Raw genomic sequence first — 10,496 nt, forward strand, 5'->3', positions numbered from 1 at the left:
GCAATGTTGTTGGCTGTTGTTGTTTTTCATTCCCATGTAAATTTGTGTGATTAATTACCATGAATGGGTGCATGTGCAGTCAATTTTACAATCTTTAAATGTCTATTATTAGATTAAAATATAATTAATATTTTACAACACAAAATATTTGTCCTGAATATTTTTTTTTTACAAAGCAAATAAATAAATGAATATATGAGACAGAATATAATGCCTAAACAAATAAGAGTTCACTTATACAGTGATACAAACTGTAATATGTAGGATGTTGAAGGATGGACATTTACAAGACAGCATTAACATACTGATGGGATTTGAAGTGACTATAGATCACAACGCTGTAACCCGGTGGTTGAAGGCTTTAGATAGGGGCACTTACCTATCCGTCTTGAAGGTTTTTCTCTTATTTACCACAAAGAAGCGTGTCAGATGCAAATTATGGCGTATACGCATTGCTTAACAGCTAGTATTACTGACAATTTTGTCAACCATACCTCCATGTGACCATGTGTGTGTTCAAAAGGGTCATTTTAATTTGTGCCAGCCTTTAGTATATCTCTGATTTTTTGTGGTTCTTTAGATGTGTGGTTGGTTTGTGTATTTTTGGATTTCATTTAGGTGCAGTTGAGTCCTTTTACTGAAAAAAAGAAAAAAGACCCTACAATTACAACAATGATACTAATTAAGATTATGTTCCATTTAGGTCAAACAGAGTCAGGGTGCTGCTACTGTGCATGTTGGACCACTGGAAAGGCTCTGCTACACTAAATGGAACGGATGCTATTTCATGTCAATATGGCTGCCGTGAAAAAGGGTTGATTGTCTCTCTGCTCCTTTAATTTTCTTGTTCTCTCTGTACCCTGGCATTTATTTTTTTTGAGCCCCTGTTGTTTGGTGAGGCACTTTGACTCAGCTATTCAGGCTGCAGTTCGCTTTACATCTTTACATCAGCGTGTGTTCTGCACATCTGACCCCCGCTGTTATTGTGAAAATGGTGTGATCGAGTTTCGACCACAGCTGTGCGGGGCTGGGTATCAGATGACAAGTTGAAATGTGTTTTAATGATAACAATATATTAATTTATCATGTAAAAACATATAACTTGTATTGTCAGTGATATAAGTCAGTAAGTAAATTGTTGCCTTTACATGGGACCCTCATCTGGATTCTTTGACCCCCCTGACAGCAGGGCTGCTGGAAGGACTAATCTCCTCGAAATAAACAAATTTACATTTCAGAGACTGTTTACATTAAACTAAATTTGGGGTCTGCCAAATTTGCATGTCTTTGAAATATGAGGATTACTTGTAAAGTCACAGAGAGGGCTGTGCCCAGCAATTTAATTTGGGACTTTTCTTGCTGCACCACAGTGCTGCTCTCGCTACTTGAATGTTGAGTCCAGCCACTATGAGAAGGTCAGAGCTATAACTCTGTAATGTTTGCACATCCGCTGTGATGTAGAGTTGTACTGGGAGAGAAACTGGAATGATGTTTGCTTTCACCTTAGCCACACGACGAGGTCTGATAGTGGAGAGGTGGGGAGGTTGTGGTTTTAGGTGAGTTAGAGTGTGTTTGTTGGTATGTGCCATTATACACACACCTGTGATTGGATAGCTCTGTGGAAAAGACTGGAATCAAAAACCTTGGAAACACTTGACAGTAACAGCCACAGTGTTATAACACCTATGGAGGGAAGGAAATAGGGCATGTGGAGTTTTTAGCCATGCTAGCGGCATAGTTGGGAATGTCATTCTGTTGGTCACTCCACCACTTTGGTCCACTTTTTTTAACTACAAGCCCTTTTCACAGCAGCCATTTTGACATGTCCTTGCAGGGTAAACACAGGTGTAATTAATAATATTATTTATGGCCCTGTTCCATTTAGGTGGGTCAGGGCCCTGGTATTATGCATGCTGGCTCACTGAAATGGCAAGCATGTTCTCATTCAGGGTGTCAAATACTGACACTTTGTCACGGCTGTCGACGTGTGATACCGCCGCACAAAGCACCCTTTAACGCCCGTATGAGACGCGCCGGGTTTTCCATTAACAACTATGTAAACCCATCCGCGACAACAGTTAACACTATGAGAAAGTGCGCCAGGGGTGACTGTGGTGACGTAGTTTAAAGAGTGAAAAGACACACTAAGGGCTGGTGGAAGGGGAGGTGGATGGATGCAACAAAAACAAGGCTTTCATCCAGGAGACTCAAGCCCCCAGGAAGAGCGCTGGGCTTTGTAGCAAGAATTGTCCTAGTGGCTAAATGGTGATACTAAAACTTCTGTGTCCGTCACGTGATGCTATTGGGCCCAAAACGACTTTTTTCTCATAGACATACATTGGGAAAGAGATGTCTGTAGCTTGGCGGATAATTTTTTTAGGTAAATCAACTTACCAGTACGAGCACTTGAATAGCCCTTATTTAAAGCATTAGGTCCTAAAAGTTGTAAAATGCACTAATAGCCAAATCAAGAGTTATTTCGAGGGCTGTGAGGCGGGGTTAAAGGAAACGCTATTGCGCCTGCTCTATGGGCCCAATGGATGCGGAAGATTGGGAACTTTGCGTCCCGTGTTCATAACGTTCAGTTCCATTTTCACTGTACAAACTTAGTAGTTTTAAGTCCAACTATGTTTTTTTCCCCCCTAAATCTAGTGGTTGTGTTGCCTAAGCGACCGTATGTGACGAGTTGGGATGAGAACGTGTTGGAATGACACTAAATATAACGGACCGTGATTACTTTGATCAATTTTACCTGTGTGTACATGTTATGACATGCCAAAATAGCTGCTGTGAAGAGGGCCCATTGGATGATTTGCTATGAAACATATAGTCCCCAACAGGGAGAAGCCTTTGATCGACTTTTTCTCTTTTTCTTCTAGTGCTACATGAGGTTGCCCAGAAGGTGAATCCCAATGACTTTAATACCCTTCCCCCCCAGAATGAATATAACTTTAGTCATCCTTTAACTCTACATCTTTAATCATATTCCGGTCAAAATGTCAATGTGTCCATTACTTTGATTTAGACCAAATACCTGCAAAACTAATGACACTCTCAGAAGCCTTAGCTGTACTTTGGAGCTAATTGGCAAAAGTTTGCACGCTAACAGGCTAAACTGAGATGGTTAAATATTAACATTCAGCTTCTTTTTTTAGTTTTAAGCATACAAGTGAAAATGAAAGAAGGGTATCCGTAGCAAATCACTTTTTCATACAAAGGTTCAGTTTCCTACAAATGTTTCCTGGAATCACTGAGTTAAAGAGCAGATGAGAAGGTGTTATGTAAGTAAGGTTAGTACCAATCTGTGCCAACTTCAGTATAGTTTATTAATATCATACTAATATCATAAATGAATGAATGAAATTGAGATGAAACATTTACTGCTCTTAACATCTTTTGTGCCTGTTGACTACGTAGTAGCTGCAGTGGCTGTAAAGGGAATGGTTAAAGAGAAATCTAATCCATGTATAAATGAACAGCAGAGGACAAAAGCTCCCTGTATGAGATGACACCATCGGCATGTCTGCAAACAACTGATACCTCCTGCCTTCAGTTGGATGAAACGGTAATAAGAACACGTATTCACGGGGGAATTGAGTGATTGTTAACAGGACTGAACAGAAATGAGGAGGTTTTACTGTTTCACACTGGGATTTTTCCTGCTTACAGGTATGTGCTTATTTTTTGTGTATTTCTTTAGGTACAGTACAGTAGACACTTCTATTATGTCCCAGCTCATCTGTGTCCCTGCTGGTAAATGTTGAATGAGTAGATAAATACATTCATTTTTTGAATGTGAGTACTTTCACATTCTCAGTTAGAAGATGCAGCTGTGAGGATAAATATTGTATTATCTACAAACAAAATCCAGAGGACATTTTTCTGGATTCTCTTTTATTTTCTTTCACATAAAAATATACAGCCAAAACAAACAAACAAACAAACAAAACTTTTTAAAGATTTTTTCAAAACACAGCTGAATAGCTGTCATTCTCACATTTATATAAGGCCTGCAAAGAATATTTTTAATTAATTGTGTGGAATGCTGCAAGAACAAATAAATCAACAACTACATCGAGCGAAATATTCATAAGTAAATCTGAAGATCTGACTACTACTTTCTCTTATCAGTATATACTGTAAAGAAAAAACTCTCAGCACATACAAAACAGTGTTAATATGATGAATGCGTCTCACACTGTCTTTGATTATTTCCTCTATGTTTTATAGCATCTCGTATAATACAGGTGTTTTCATCATCTAAATTGATAACGTGAAATCACCTCCTCAGTCATTTAATTACAAAAACTGCAGAATATTAGTGCTACAATAAACAGTAAAAACACCTCAACTCGCACATTTTATATCTTAGCCATCAGTCACACACTGAGGGGTGGAAGCATCATTAACTTTTTCCCCCCCTTCGACCTCGCATCTGCCACAACAGGGTTCAAATTATTAAAGGTACCCTGTGGAGGTTTGAATGTAAACCATCCGTTTTGCTTGCATTCAACTATCTGTCAAAGACATTACAGGATTCATTTGCCCTGCTATATTATTATATATTGCATGGACATTTTTTTAAATGTTTAACGGGGATGCATGATGCTAAAAGTTGTACAGATAATCAGTACTGTTAACTCTATTTTTCATCAACTTTTCCCCCCTACCAGCAGACTTTTTGCACTGTGCTGTAATGCTGCAGATGCAGACATCTAAAAATACTGCCTAATTAGTAAGCATCCTAATTCATCAGCCAACACTCTTTCCAAGTGTCCACAATCACTGAGGGAGCACAGATTAAGTGACGGCAAGACTGCTCCCTCCAATCATCACAACAGTGTTAGAAACACAGCCGATCTCTTCAAAATGAGCCGGTAGTCTGTGGAGTAAACTGACTTTTATATGTGTTGAATATCAATGGATCTTCTGACATACTGTTCATTTGGAAGTACTGTAGCAAATAGCATGAGCAACCCTTTTAAATTACTGGCACTAATTGCAGTAAATGCTAAATTTTAACATTCATTTAATTGAGCTCTTGAAATTAATGACATGTGACAGTACAGCATGGATCTACAACACTAATAAATCTCAATTAATTTTTATGCTACGTGATACTTTTTAGGAAGGACAGCTTCCAGGGAAGAAATTTGAGTGACGTGTGTTGTTTTTTTTTGTAGCCCGGGCAGAAAAAGAAGATTTCCAAGGTTACCACACAGAACAAACAAAAGCTGCCACAAGAGATCTGCTTTTGAAAAAGGAAAACACAATTGGTCATGGCACAGAAGCAATACCTACAGTGAGCACCCATCAGCACGCTGCAGTGGCAGCGACTGCCAAGTTTCCAGAGGTGATCACAAACGCATCGGCTGTAATTACCCAAACAAGCGGTTTTATTTCCAGCAATGGTGAAAACTCCCTCAAATCAACGAGAGTTAATTCATCAGCTGTGAGGATTCACACTGAATCAGAAACCACGTCGATTTCTAATCATGACAAGATCGTTTTCTCTTCCACACAAGCTGCATTGGACTCAGTGACGAATGACACCTCTGAGCCAGAGGTCTATCCGTCTGCAGAGGCACTGAGAGTCTCTCTTTGGCTTCACACGCTGCTTGATAACGGGAATCAGAGAAACACTGACTCTATTACTCTCACATCTGCTGACAGAGGGCCGGGAGTTCCAATCCTATCTGCATCTCATCCTCGTGTAATTGATAACCCGGCCGTGCTGCGTAATGACAATGATGACAAACGACCTCAAGGCGAGGATGATAAGGGGATTTCAAACCTGGGAAGACATGAGTATCCGCTTGGCACGGTGCAATCCATCTTCCGAATAAGCGATACGGCAGAAGATTCAGTGAGTGGAAACACCCTGACAAACTTGTGTTTGACCTGCCAGAAAGATCGAAGAGCGGCGGCGTCCACTGAGAAATCTGTGCCTGCACTGTCACCTGATGGCGCCTCAGACTCTCTTAGTATAGAGGGGCCGGCTTTAGATGTCAGGCAGTTTACAACCTCATTACCTAGTTTATATCAACAGTCAGCAGGAGAACAAGAAGAACCGCTGAACGAAGACATCTGTCAGCATAACATTTGCAAGCATTCTAGTGTTGGAGTGGAGGAACAGCTGGTTTACAACCTGACATTTCCTCCTTTATCCCTCAATAAAACTGGGAATCACAGTCAAAGCATTTTGAATAACTCCAACAATGAATCTTTTCTCTCAGATGCAGGAACGCTTGACACACGGTCTCTTGCTGAGATGTCATCAACAACACAAAAAGACACCAAGAATGAAACTTTAATCACAGAGAAACCACTTTTAACAACCACAGCGCTTCACCGCTCATCAAAGTCCCTCTCTACTGTGAGGAAACAAGAGGCGCTTGGAAAAAAGGTGAGCATCGGGGACACACAGTTGAAACTGATGTATTTTACTAAGCATAGCAAAAATGCTTCCCACAGTCCCTCTACAAACTTCAAAAATGAATTTGTCCAAAGCCAACCTTTGGACTTCAACAGTGGTTCAATAAATAATTCGGCTGACCTCTCTGAATCTCCCACCAGCGGTCAGGAAAGTGTTCATCCAGAAGGTGGTGATCACAGCATCACTGCATCACATCCAACCGTGAGAATGGGGTTGATTGAAGCTTATAGCGCAATAGCATCCTTCACAGTTCGTAGGCCCACCACTTCTGCAGTCAAACATCCTGAGTCTCACTCTCTGACAGGAAGTGATGATTCTTTGATCTCTACATTGAGGAGCCAAACAGCAAAACCGAGCTGTAAGACCAAAGAAGCCATATTGACTTTGTTAGTAAAGAAATCTGGCATCACAGAGAGACACCTGCCAGATAAGCAGGAATCTCAGACATTTACCACTGTAAACAGCATTGTTAAACAGTATGTTGTTGATCCCTCGGGGCTAGCGGATGAACCAGTTGTGAAAGAACCACAAACTCCAACCTTGACAACAAGAAAAGTTGTTGCGCCTGTGAAGTTTTCCAAATCAAGACGGGACTTTGACGATGACGCGTCCACGTCGACTCTAGCAACACTATCAAGCAAGTCATTCTCTAAGAGACTGACAAAGAGCAGACTTTTAGGGAGTCAATCAAAACTCACTCTGGAGAAGATGTTCAATGACAGCAATGGTAACTATGTGGCAACAACGCGGCAATTATTTGTAAAATATAACGGGGATTTAATCAGAAATTCACTAATAGTCCCCAATCTGAAGGCGGGAGATAAAAATGAGCAGGTCGTTGAGGAAGATGCGGACAAAGAGAAAATCAAGACAGAGGGCAAACAGGGTGAAGAAATTAAAGAGACAAAAAAGATACTAAATTTGCAGGAGAGCAGGGACGATGAAAAGTTGGGGAATAAAAGACAAAAATTATTCAGATCAGATAAGACAGAAAGCGGGAAACAAGAAAAAATAATTAATACTGGAGAAGAGATACATCAAAATACAAAGCGGGAGGAGGGTAAAATGAAAGAGCGGGAGGCCGAGACAAGTAGAGAGGAAGGTGGTGGGACCGTAAGAGAGGATGATGTAACTTTGAGACAAGATCCAAGACAAGGAGAAGTGAGACACGAAGAAGATGCTGAAAAGCAGAGGGTGTCTTTGACAAAGAAAGGAGCAGGGGAAGCGGCGAACAAGGAGGACATTACACGTAAAAGGGAAATTGGGAGAGAGGATGTGACAAATGTTCCCCTCGGACATACAACTAATTCTACAGAACTTAACAAAGGGCACAGTATTACAAACTTGTCGTCCTGCCTCAGTTTGATTAAACAGTTTGGAGCCCCTGAGCACAAGGGCATTCATCCAGGGGACAAAATTGTACAAATTATGAAAATGAAAAATAAGCCAAGAAATCACAGACCACTGCACTCAACTCCGAGATCCCCGAGCCCGAAACTATCAAGAATTACATCTTTTCCCAAAGAGCCAAGCACACAGATTAAACTTCGTCCGTCCACCCAAGGGGCTACGCTCACAAAGCACGGGGCTACTACGTCTTCACTTACTAAAGAAAGTACTCAGAACAAAGTTGTTAAGTTTTCTGTGACTGCCGCACCAAAAATGGTCCTCAAGCTCTCTCAGGTGTTTGGAGTTAGCACTTCAAAATCTAGCGATGCGTTGAAGCCAACAATTTCCCCGCACAGCAGTGCAACTAAATCAGCTCACCCTGTACTAAAAAGTATCAGTAACACGCCGTCACTCACCCCCCCTCGATTGGCAATCACAGAGGAGCTCCTGAGAGCTCAGCCCCACTTTAGAATAAATACTCTCAGTGTGTCAATTATTTACAGCGTCTCAGATCACAGGCATAAATTTAGTGCTTTGGTTTCGAAGGAAAATTCACTTTTACAGACGACGAATGAGAGAGAGCAAGCAGAACACATTATACCAGCACCTATATTGGATTCCAGTGTCAAGGACCCTTTAACCTCTAACATAATTGAAGAAGTAAATACATCTGCTCCGATCCAGCAGATGTATAATGACTCGGCTACCAGGCCTCCCACAGCCGCGGCCTTGTCATCTGCGGCCCACACCTCCATAGGCCATCCTCCCCGAAGGCAATCTGCCCCTCAGACAAGCCGGTCCGCCTCCTCCTCCTCTGACATGACTTCAGGCCAGCCATGCTCATTTAGACTGTCAGAGCAGACAGCCCATTCAGATGCTTTGCATGCTCCCGTTGACGATAACGAGCAGAGATCTGTGCGGACCCTAATGACATCGATGAGCCCTAAAGCAAAGAACGATCAATTTCCTCTCAGCAGCGTGTCACCGCTGCCAAATCTCATGCTGTTTGGAGATGACAGTTTACCTGGCACCTATAGCCCAACAGTGCTAACAAGATCAGCCTCAGAAAAAGAAATATCGAGGGCTGACGCTGGATATGCAAATAGTGGAAGTGGCCGTTCTGAGTCCTTGTTAGGGACCGCTGATGAGACAAATCAAACTGATGAGGATGACAGTGAGCAAAAGACGGGAGTAAAACATTCATACGTAGCCACAAAGCAACTCGCAGAGAGCAAAGATGAAAAGAACAGTTCAGCTTTTATGGAACAAACCGTTGTCAGGAGTAAACACCATGCTAGTAGCGCTGAGGAATTCTACTCTTTGTCTCTCTTACTGACTGAGAAACTGGCAGTAGAAAACACTAATGAGGACAACAACACTGACCTGTTCAACGTAGATGGCAGTGATGCTGAAAACAGCACAGTGACAACTACCCTCGAGTATAATCATCTCTCCCACTTAGGAGGTTATAATGAAACAAGCGCTCAGCCCATTGTGTCTGCTATTCAGACCACCCTAAAGATTGAGCAGGCAATAAATGATGAGTTTGTGCCTGTTGCAAATGATTTAGCTGTACCTGTGCTTCATGACACAAATGATCCAACTGGCGCCACTGCATTTGTTGAGTCAGAGAGTCTGCCTGAAATACCCCAAATACAGGCTAATGATGTGACTAACAATGCTATTTCTGGTACGGGGAGTCATGCAGCAAAAACAGCTGAAAAGCAACATGATCCGTCCACACCACGAGACGCTCCTGTTGACCTTAAAGCCCCCAATATATCCACACAGCAGATTGCTGACCGAATAATGAATGCTACTTCTGAATTTCAGATAACCACTAAGACCAATGATTTTACGCCTCTAGCACCAACTGCTGGCGCAAGCGGTCTTATTGTCTCCACAGAAGCTCATGAATCAGCGCTGACTACGAGTGTGCGAGTTGTTATTGAAAAGTCATCTCAGGCTGCACAAGCGGAGCGTATGGTACAGTCCAGTAGTCATGTTGAGCCTTTGTCACTGAGAGAGCCTTCCGCAATAACTGCCACTACTGGCAAACTCGCCCCTGCTGTGAAAAGAAAAAACACGACAGAAACACAGAGTGTCGAGCAGCCTGAGCGTGAAATTTCTGTTCAGGTGATCAAACAAAATCAGCATGCCCCACCTGGTATGATCGCAATAACACGTCCTAGCAATGACCCGGGGCAGAGTGTCCAAGAGGGTTTGTTAAAAGCTGCCCACAGAGCTGCAGGGGCACATGGTGCAACATCTACTAAAAGAGTTACATGTTCATCATTTAAACACATCAAAATACTGACAACAAAGAGTGCTTTTGAAGTCAAATATCCTCTACATGAGATGACACATACGGTGCACACACTGGACAGAGCAGACCAACAAGCATTACCGGAAAAGACCTCAATAAGTCAAGTGATACTTGGGGCTGTGACTGATTCTGTGCCACCTACAGCGATCACGCCTACAGAGATTATTAATAAAGCCAGCTGCGGGACAATTGGCTGCGCTGAGTCAGGCGAGACAAATGAAACAAAAATTGGAGCAGGTGAGATTGATCATACGGCTCGAGAGAAAATGTATGAAACGCAGGCCGGAAACACAGGAGGAGATCACTTTGATGCAGTGCACACGCCTGACACAAAACCAGAAAATG

Source organism: Sebastes umbrosus, chromosome 7 (genome assembly GCF_015220745.1).
Source record: "Sebastes umbrosus isolate fSebUmb1 chromosome 7, fSebUmb1.pri, whole genome shotgun sequence".
NCBI classification, from domain to species: Eukaryota; Metazoa; Chordata; class Actinopteri; order Perciformes; family Sebastidae; genus Sebastes; species Sebastes umbrosus.